Source organism: Protobothrops mucrosquamatus, unplaced genomic scaffold (assembly GCF_001527695.2).
Source record: "Protobothrops mucrosquamatus isolate PMUCROS unplaced genomic scaffold, P.Mucros_1.0 scaffold3737, whole genome shotgun sequence".
Lineage (NCBI taxonomy): Eukaryota > Metazoa > Chordata > Lepidosauria > Squamata > Viperidae > Protobothrops > Protobothrops mucrosquamatus.
The window spans coordinates 11970-22639 of NW_015389690.1; positions in this window are offsets into that span (position 1 = coordinate 11970).

Here is a 10670-nt window from a genome sequence, read left to right on the forward strand (position 1 = left end):
CCTTGCCTCCATATTAAAATACTGCTGTAAATCAGGAGTACTAATCATTAGCTACAAATCTTCGAAAATAGAATTGGAAGAAGAGGGTTGAACTGTAGCCTGGTTCAGACATCATGCTTAGGCATCACGTGTTCTTTTAGCCATGGGTAAATACAAGAGTTGGGCTCACACATTGCATTAAGCTATAAACTACAGTTTACAAACTACATTGACAGTGCACACAAGAAACTAAGGTATATTTGGCTATGGTTTATCTTGCTCTTCGCAACATCACACCCAGTTTCTTCCTCTGAAATATTCTGGGCTGACATTAAAGCTTTATTGTTTATTTCTTTTATTTAATTTTTTTGGTTGGTCAATTCCAGTAGACTCATGAATATTTTGCTTTGTATTAAGGAAGATTAAAGAACTGGAATAAATGTTATCCAATTGCATGTATGTATGTAATTGAATGCAGGGTAATCTCAACCTTTAAAGCCCTAGATCAGAGGTCTTCAAACTCGCCCCTTTTATTACTTATGGACTTTAACTCCCAGAATTCCTCAGTGAGGCACGCTAGCTGAGGAATTCTGGGAGTTGAAATCCACAAGTCTTAAAGTTGCCAAGTTTGAAGACCCTTGCCCTAGCTGGCATGAGACCAGGTTATTTGCGGGACTGCCTCTCCCGTTATATCAATTCATTCTACAAGATCCGGCAGGAGAGGGTACTTTGTCAACTAGGACCTCGGAGGAACAATCTTTTTTGCTGTCCCCCCTCCCTGTGGAATATTATCCCTGCCAATAAACTCTGTTAGCCTTCTGGAAGGGCCTCAAAACATAGTTAGGAATCCCATGAGAGTGGAGCCTAGTAGATGGTTATATGATAATTCTTTGGAATATTATCTCTTATATGATTTTTTGGGCCATTTTGCTTTTTATCTCTTTAATTTAATTGTGCTATATTTAATAGTTTTTATGCATCTGGACTGTTTTATTATGAACACTGCCCAGAATCACTTATTTGTGATGGGCACAATTTATTTATTCATTCATAAAAATTGAATGAATAAATAAATATGAATGACAGTTTGCTTTAATGGTTAAGGCATCAGGCTAGAAATGGGAAGACTGTGAGTTCTCGTCCCACTTTGGGCCCGAAACCAGCTTGGGCCAGTTACTTTCTCTCAGCCCTAGAAAGGCAGTAATGCCCAACCACTTCTGGAAAACCTTGCCAAGAAAACTGCAGCGACTTCTTCAGGCAATCTCTGAGAATTAGACATGATTGAAAGGAAGAGGTATGTACGGTATGTATGTACATGTACTTATGGATGTAGGTAGGTAGGCTGCTGTCAGAACCCTCATTTATTAATCATGCATATTCTCCGGGTTTAGGCTATTCCGGTTCTGTCATTCTCCCATGGGGGGGAGGGGGGTAACCGGGGGCTTGTAGTGCACTAGATTGTTTCCTCTATCTGCTTTGATGTATCCTTTATGGAGGATGAAAGGAATGCCTCGGGGCCATCTGCCTTATCTCGGACTGCAGGGAGGAACCAGAGAAGACCTACAACCTTGAGAGAGGCGCCTTATTGGTTGCTTTCCCAAAGCTCGATGTCACCTGTGGATTGGCCTGTTTGAACCGACTGAATGGACAGTTGGGGTGGGTTTGTTTCGCGGGTTTAACCTATTGATTCGGGCAGGAAGTCCTCAGATCCTGCCTAGCTTTCCTGCTTTCTGTACCTGCCAATAAAAGTTCCTTTTGAAATGATGCCAGTTTCAAGAATTCTGCTTTCTTGGTAGAAAAACAGAGGCAGGTCCTTACAGCTTCCATCTTTTATCAAGGCCTGCAGGAAAGGCCTCGGCGGTTTTGCAGCAGAGCCCTCCCTCACTACTGTGGATAAAATGAAACAATTATACCATCCATAAAAGCTTCTCCCAGAGGCCTCAAAGTAATTTTTCTCTTTTGCTTCCTTTTTTTCCTTTCCTTTTTTTCTTTTTTAGCTCTTGGGTCATGGTAACAGCTCTAAATTATGGCATTCCTGAATTAATTACAGCATGCCCTCTGAAGTTAAATACATTAAACCTTAAAAGCAGCATTCTTTCCTTTTCATTGGAGGGAGACCTCAGCTGGAAAAAAAATCTATGGTTAACTAATAGGGTAGTAGCAATTTTTGCAAATTTTTGCAGCGTAGACCTGCTAGCCCCAACCACATAGCCTAGGAATCTGTTTTAAGAACAAAAAATAATTATCAGAAAGCTGAATTCAATTTCTAATGCAATTTTCTGCATGTTTTCTTACGAGCATGATTGCAACATGCATGCAGCCCTATTTCAAGACTTTGGGGTTCACAAGAGGTCACTTCTAGAAAGTAACTCCAAATTCTAGTATATCTCATTCATTGGTATTTGCCTTTCTGGAATGTCTTCTTTTTTCTCCACACACACCTAATTTAAAGTTATTTCTTCTCCACTGAGCAAACTCAAAACATTTATTTTTCTTTCATGCCTATGCTTGCCCATGAACAAAGAACTGGGGAAGTTTTGATTTATTTACATTGCTTGCCAAGTTGTCCTTTGTTTATTCAGGAAGGGGAATATAAACTTTCTTGCTATTGTGAAACCGATGGCAAATATTCATGAAATACAATAGATGCTTCTGCTTATGATTTATAAAACTAATGAATAATCTACTATAAATATAAGTGTCTCAGATGACAATTCCTTACAATATAGAGACTTCATATCCAGAAATTACTATGTATGGCATTTAAAAGCTTTTGCTTTTGGAATTTTGGATAGGAAATTAGCAGGAATGTGGGAGTAATCACATTTCATTATGTGATTTTAGGAAAGCTATTATATGTAAGCCTTAGACTTCTATTTGCAACACAAATTAATAACACTGGCTTACTTTACTGGTCATGTAATATACAACTGGTTGTAATATGATCATGATTTAGTGTGTGTATGTGTATGTGCCTTGAGTCAGTGTTGACTCCTGGAGACTGCCTGCACAAGTCTCTGCAGTTTCCTTGACAAAGTTTTTTGGGAGTGATTTGCCATTGCCCTGTCTTGGGGCTAGAGAGAGTGACTGGTCCAGGTCACCCAGCTGGCTTTTTGCCAAGGCAAAACTAGAACTCTTAGACTCCCAGTTTCTGGCCTCGTACCTTAACCACTAGATCATATTGCCTTCATTATTATAATGGTGCATGTAGAACAACTTTTAGTATTCACATATGCTAATAGCAAACTCATTTCACACGTCTTTGCTCCTTCCACAGCCACATTGGCACGACTCATACATAAGGCACTATTTGCCAATAGGTCAGCCCAACATCAGCCCTGACTCACTTTTACTTGGCAGAGCAAGACCTTCAAACAGCATGATTTCCTCAGAATTCATGATTTGATGTTGGATCTGAATACAGGTAACCCTCACTGCTAAATGATATGGTCATTAAGTGAAACATCATGTCACCACACCTGACTTATGATGTATGCGCCAAAATGGTGAAGCAAATCACCCAGTCTTTAAGCATGATGTCACCTGACTATGATTAATGATTACTCCCCACTGGTTGTCAGAACCTAGCTGTGAAACTCAAATGACAATCATGTGACCATGGGAAGTATAACTATTGTAAATGTGTGCCAGATTCGGAGTGCCCAAATCATGATCACTTGACTCATGGGCACACTGTGACTGGTTGTAAGTTATTTTCAGTGCCAGTGTAAGTTTGAATGGATGCTAAATGATAGTCGTTAACTGAGGACTACCTGTAAAAGCCACTTGAGGAGATTTGAGATTTTTTTAAAAAAAAAAAAAATACTGATCTTCTAGAGTGGATTTGATGCATAGATCTATACAAGTGAAGTTACTACTCGCTTTATGACCATCATGACATGACCACAATGGGCAGGGTCCAGTAGGGCTGTAAGTGTAAAACTACCTAAGAGATAAAGAAAAAAAGTGCTAAGAAAAAAGTAAGATAAAGTAAAAGACATATATAAAGAAATGACTTCTGGTCTTTTGATCTTCTGATAATGAATATAACAAATGTAATCATTCTTCAGCTCCTATAATGTTTCAAATACTTCCTTTTCCCATAACTTACCTCTCATCTATATGCAAGTCCATAAATCATCAACATTTCAGTCTGATGTCAACAAAAAGTCCATAAAGGATTACCAGAGCTTTATAGAATCTTATGTTGTTATAACCTTCATCAAAATAATTTTATATAGCTTTAACCTTTCTTTTACTTCTAACAATCTTTATCTTTAATTCATTCAGATGTTGCAGGATTTGGTCTCTCTTTAGCTTTTTTCTCATCCCAAAGTTTTAGCAAACCTCCTTTGTAAATCCAATAAAAAGTCATAATCACAGTCATTCTCTTGGTTTACCATTTGTAATTCCACTTTGCTATTTAAAGCTTCAATCAGCTTTTTTTGTATACCCATTACAAAATCCTTACCAGGGTCATTTTCTTGCCTTGTCCCTTGTATTTCCATTTTAGCTGTAATCCACATTTTTTAAATATTTCTGATTATACTATTTCTGTATCAGATAAAATCTGTTTTACATTTGTCATTTCATTAGCATCTTTTGGCCATAGTTTATCCATGAAAGCAGTCATCACTATTGACATTGATGACATTTCTGGCCCCATTCTTCAAAAGTCTCCTGAAAAATTGCAAATATCACAACATTGGGTCATTTTACAAATTCCTCTAATGTTTACTTTCTGAAAACATAAAGTCTCAGATCTCTGCTATGACTTAAGATAAATAAAACAATTCAATTTCCACAAGAAGCTGTTTGTTGTATTTAATTATTTCCAAAATCTTAAAAGTCTCAGGATTCCAAATTTGTCTGGAGCTTTAACTTTCTTATAAATTCCGTAGATAAAAGTCTTATTTAACTTTTTGACATTCGAATTCTTTAAGTTCTTAAACTAGTGGTTAACTTTACTTTTGTTCAGGAAAGAAGGTATAATTGTCAGGTAGCTTTTCAAACTTTTTGTTCTGAAGTTCTCTAATAGCCTTAGAATAGTAAAATAAGCAATTTCCAAAAGTGATTACAAAGTGAGATTAGCAAATTCAGTGTCCTTTAAAAGGCTCCACTGTTCATCTCAGACCTGCAGGAGACTGTTATTCTGCAGATGCAAACTCAGAAGTTCCAAAGAACCAGTCTACTCATTGGTTTATTGGTCTTTACTGCCATCATGATCTCCATTTCTTGGGAGATGTGTTTAGTTGACCATGCCTCCTCTGGAATTCCAGGGCAGGAAAAAAAATATGTAAAATTCTGAATTAATGCTATCCAGAGAAAATAAAATTCTGTGAATGATTAGCTTGAGCAAGGCAAGAGAGTATCAAATAAACAAATAATTGGGCTGTTTGATAACCCAAGAATTTATGAGAAAATGAGCAATGAATATCAGCTCAGAAAAGGTTGTGTTTGTTTTGAATATGTGGTTTATTCATAGTAAAGGAATGAACCAATAACAAACATGACTGATTTGAGTGTTTATGTTAAAAGATGAAATAGAGAATTAGCATGGAACGTGGGAGACTGAAAATGAGAGACTGTTTTTGAGGGACAGATTAATGAGAAGGCTGGATCCTGAGTAAAAGTGGGAATAAAAGAAAAGGAAAGAAGTGAAAGAAGCAAGAATGAAAGTCAAATGGTTTTGGGAAGAAAAAGTTTTAGAAGTTTCAAAAATAGAAGGAAATGTATGAGGTGTTACATGGATGTGTTGGAAGCAGGGATGTTTGCAGTGGTCGAAACGGATTCAGAAGTATATCGAATGGGGTTGATGGAAATTAGTTTTAGATATGTTTCCTTAGCTGCTGCATTTAATTTCTTTGGGTTATTGATTTATCACCTCTTTTTCTGCACTTTGCAAAACTTAGTTTACCCTGAAAAATGTAATGCATACTGTATGCATATATATATTTATTTATTAAATTTATTTGTTGCCCATCTCACCACAAGTGACTCTGGGCTGTATATAAGTATACATATACAAAAATAGATTAGTTCATAGGTATAACTGGGAATATGTCACATGGGGGGGGAGAACATGAAAATAGCAGGGATAGAGGCAGAATTCAAGATGAAAACGTCAAAGGTTTCACTTTACTGATTTTTTAAAATATTCTTTCTACTTCTCTTTGAACACAAAGATAGCAGGAACAAAGCAAAAAAGCATCACGGCTTCCATATTGTCTAGCAAACTACAAAGCAATTGTTTTGAAAATGGAGAAACAGCCGTGCTCCAGTGTCAACAGAATTTATCCAAAACAATAGATAAAAAGTAAGCCTTCACTTTTGTTCTGGCTGTTTTGTGAGGGCAGGCTTGGTATATTTACACTGAAAAATGACCATCAAAGTGCTTTTGTGAAGTAATGTAACTTTGTTCCTTCTGATCAATCAGTTTTATTGGGTGTCTTACTGGTTTGTATGATGGGCAAACCCCCCCACACCATTGGCTTTGATAGGGTGCCAGAGAAAGGAGGGCACAATAAATTTCTGAACATCATTCCATTGTGTCAAGGTTGTGGTTTGTTAGCAATATTGTTGGTTAAGTCATCAGGCTCAGCAGGAACAAGTAGGCATAGTCAGATGCAGTGCCACAAGTGGCTTTCATAATCTTGCAATCTCCTCTTCTGCTTTTTTAAAAATACATTTTTGTGTTTAGCCTGGCATCCGTTCCCTGATGATCAGGAGATTTTAAGCTGCCCTTGTCACATAAAATTTAAAAGAAGGGTTTGATCAAAGGAACAAGATTGGCTGCCCTTTGTTGAATCTACATTCTGAGAGTTGAGAACCAAGTTGAAATTCAAATTGGCTTGTTAGGACCATCATAGCAAATTCCATTAGAATGAGAGAGGCAAACATGAATGAAGCTCAAAGCAACATTAGCTTTGCCTCCTCAAAAATGTTCCAGTGGCTGGAGAAATGGTAAACTCTGTTAACCATTCATGAATAGCTGCCCAAAATTCATGACCGGACCCTATATTTGGACCATGTACATTGTCTGCAGCAACTACGGAAGCAGCAGAAAAAACATCAAATCTATGCAATATTGAAAATTCTTCACAGCCATCTAATTTGATTTTCTTCAAGAGATCTTGGCCTCAGCTAGAGAATTTGCTGCAAATGGCAGTGTTGAATCAAAGCAACTGCTGCAAATGGCAATGTTGAATCAAAGCAACTCTTCAACACTTTGCAAAATCCTATCAACAAATTTGGGAAAAACAGAATGTTTGCATGCATGCATATCTACCTAAACATTTTTCTATTGCATAGAAAAAGGGTGAGGAAACTATTAGGTAATAGGAAACTCAATAGCTAGATTCATACAATGCTAAACAAATCAGTTTGGATTAGGATGATGTGTGAACGTAAAGTGGGAACTGTCAAGGGTGATGTAGAAGCCAGAAGATTCCATATTGTGTAATTAAAAATTACATATGAACTCCATGCTTCAATCTTATAAATGGAGGGGGAGACCTTCTTTGGGGCTCAGAATGTGGCAGGCATGTTGAAAGTTAATTTTGTCTGATTGTCCAGTATTACCATTATTAGCAAGGCAACACAATTCAGTTATATTTAGCTAAACATAACTTTTTTGTGTGGAAACTTGAACCAACACAGAAGAAAATAGTTGTTGGGAGTTTGGTGGCATATCAATGTTATATATATATGAACTTTGTTTTGTTTTTAACAGAAGATAGCATTCAGGACACACACACACACATTCACCTGCAGCTTGCAATAGTGCAGTCCTATCTACAGCAATGTTTTTCAAACTTGTGGACTTCAACTCCCAGATGTATGGACTTCAATTCCCGGAATTCCCCAGCCAAAACTCTGGGATTTGAAGTCCACACTTCTTAAAGTTGCCAAGTTTGAGAAACACTTACCTACATTTTCAACATTCTACAACAGCCTTTATTGAGGCATCCCTCTTAGCAAAGGAAGTGCAACCATTTGTGGTTAAGGTACCAGATTAGAAACTGGGAGACTACGAGTTCTAGTCCAACTTTAGGTATGAAAACTGGCTGGGTAACCTTGGACTAGTCATTTTCTTGTCAGCCCAACTCACCTCACAGGGTTGTTGTGGGAAAAATAAGAGGAGGAAAAATTATTAGGTATTTCTGCTGCCTTGGTTATTAAAAATAATAATAAAGTGATGGCACATTCTAGTTTGAGGTGCTTCTGGAAGGTCATTTGGATTGGGGCCAATTTTACCTCAGGCTAGCTCCTTTTGCAAACAGAACCTAGCTAACGCCCAATTGGTCAATGAGAAATGTGATTCCGCCTCTCTCTTTTCTCTGACTTTAATGGAGCGCTGAGGCAACTGAATGTACAACAAGGAAATGGAATACAGATTTATTTATAATTAAATATATAATGGCCATCATTTTTCCTTGAATGCAACTCTGGGCAGCATATGTAATTAAAACACAACTCACAACCACAACATTCCACCCTTAAAACCAATTAAAAACAGTTAAAAACTACAGTTAAAATGAAGGAGGAGGAGGAGGAAGAGGAAGGTGGAGGCTATACTTTTACACAATGCAACTATTAATGGTCTTCCCAGTTCCATGGGATCCCCAAACTTGAGAGCACATCCTAGTTGTGAGGACCTACTGGAAGGCCAGACAGGTTGGGCTAATCTCCCCGGGACTTGCTCGTTTTGCACACAAGATCTCATTTGGCTGAGTTCTGATCAGCTTGATTTCACTGGTGAAATGTGGTGAAAGAAAAATGTTTTGCAAAATAGTTCTTTTTCAAATTAAGAATCTTAGTTCTTCCTTTAACAAAGTAACTGGTTCTGAGATTGAGGAACTGATATTCCTTAGGCTCTCTCTGAAAAAACCTTTCAACCACTTCGTATTTTATGTTAAATAAGCCCACGATCAAATCTTCAATCAGGTTTGTTTGTGTGTCTTTGTGTATGTGCGTGCATGTGCAAGCACATACATACAAATATGCGCTAAAGGACAATTATCCTCCCTAGAAGAAAATACTAAACTTCGAGTATGAAAACTTGAACTTTACTATTTGCGCTATCAAAACAGCAACCCTACAGCATCGCACAAGTACAAACTATTTAAGCTAAAGTAAGCTGTTCAACTCAATGGGATGAGTATCCCTCCTCTGAGAGGTTTGCTCAAAGCTAGCAACCCCACATTCTCCTGGTTTCTGGCCTGGTATCTTAATCTCTAGACTAAACTGGCTCTCATACCCCAAGTAATCAGGAGGGAATCAGACTGAGTCTCAATCTCAAACTCTTTCATTCCCCTGGGTTTCATCAGCTGTTGTTGACAGCTTCTGGATTCCTTCCTTGAGGTCATTCTCCATGGCTCCTACAATGGCTTCTTGATCCCTCCTTCTCAGTTGAGTTTCCCATCTGTTTTTCCTCCTCTCCTTCTGGCCTTTAACTTCTCCCAGCTGATCACTGGGCAGTTTCTTCTTGGAAGAAAATGCCAGCCTCTTTTTCTCCACGAATTTGGTCAAGCTGCCAGCCAAGTGCTCTCGAATCCTTCTTAGCCTGAAACTGCCCTTTTCTGATTGTTCAATGCAGAAGGGCAAAGTGCTATTGCGTCTGCTTATTCACAACTAATAATTTGGGGCACCATGTAATATTAAGGGTCACTTATTTTACAAGGCAAAAAGGCCCCATGAACGGGCAAGAATGAACGCCACTGGCACCAAGCCAGTAAGTCAGGAGACCAAATTGCAAACAAGAGCAACCTGCAAGAATTGTGCATTTTTATAGCACAGTAATCCATCTTAAATCATTCTTTTTAAAATGGAAGATGCTAAAAGGCATTTATTAATATTAGATGGTTTCATTGGATAAAGTAAAATCATGTGCACCATACTTAACTATTGCAATCTCATTTTCTTCACTGAAGGAGTTTTTAAATAATACTCATGCCACTTGTCCTGAATGACTTTAAGTTGGTTCTCTTTAAGTTGGTTCTCAGTTTTGGCAATTTTAAAATATATGGATTTCAACTGCTAAAATTCTAGGAGTTGAAATCCAGGCATCTTAAAGTTGCCAAAGCTGAGAAACATTGTTACTCTAGAAATCCGTTTCTTGGAGGAAATAATCTCTAGATGTAGGAATGCCTTTAGTTTTCTTTGTTCCAATGTTCTTGGTTTCATTGCCACCTAGTGGTTTGCATCCATAAATGAAATCAGACTTTTCCCCCTAAAAGACATATACACAATATAACTTTATTAATATACACAGTACACTTTCATTACAATCAGGTAAACAGCAACTGCAATGGGAAAACGATAACTTATTATTTTTTTCACTCCAGAATCCCAATGAGGAATTTTGAATGAGGAATATTGTTCTTCTCTGTCCTTCTAGTGTAGGAGGTGGTAAGTTGAATTACAAAGCCAACAATAATAGCCAGAGATGCCCTACAGCTGCTAGATGTTGTAAGCATAAGCATCCTGAGGAGAGTGCTGTTGAATGATGGCTAGGTTGGAGCAACTGTTGGGACATAGGTAGCCTAGATCAGGGGTCCTCAACCCCTAGGATGCGGCCCACTACTGGGCCATGGCTTATTTGGAACTGGACTGGGCAAATGGCAGGCTGGTGCACACATTCCCAGCTCCACTTACGAGTGGCGGGTTGGCAGTTGAGTTGCATGTGTGTG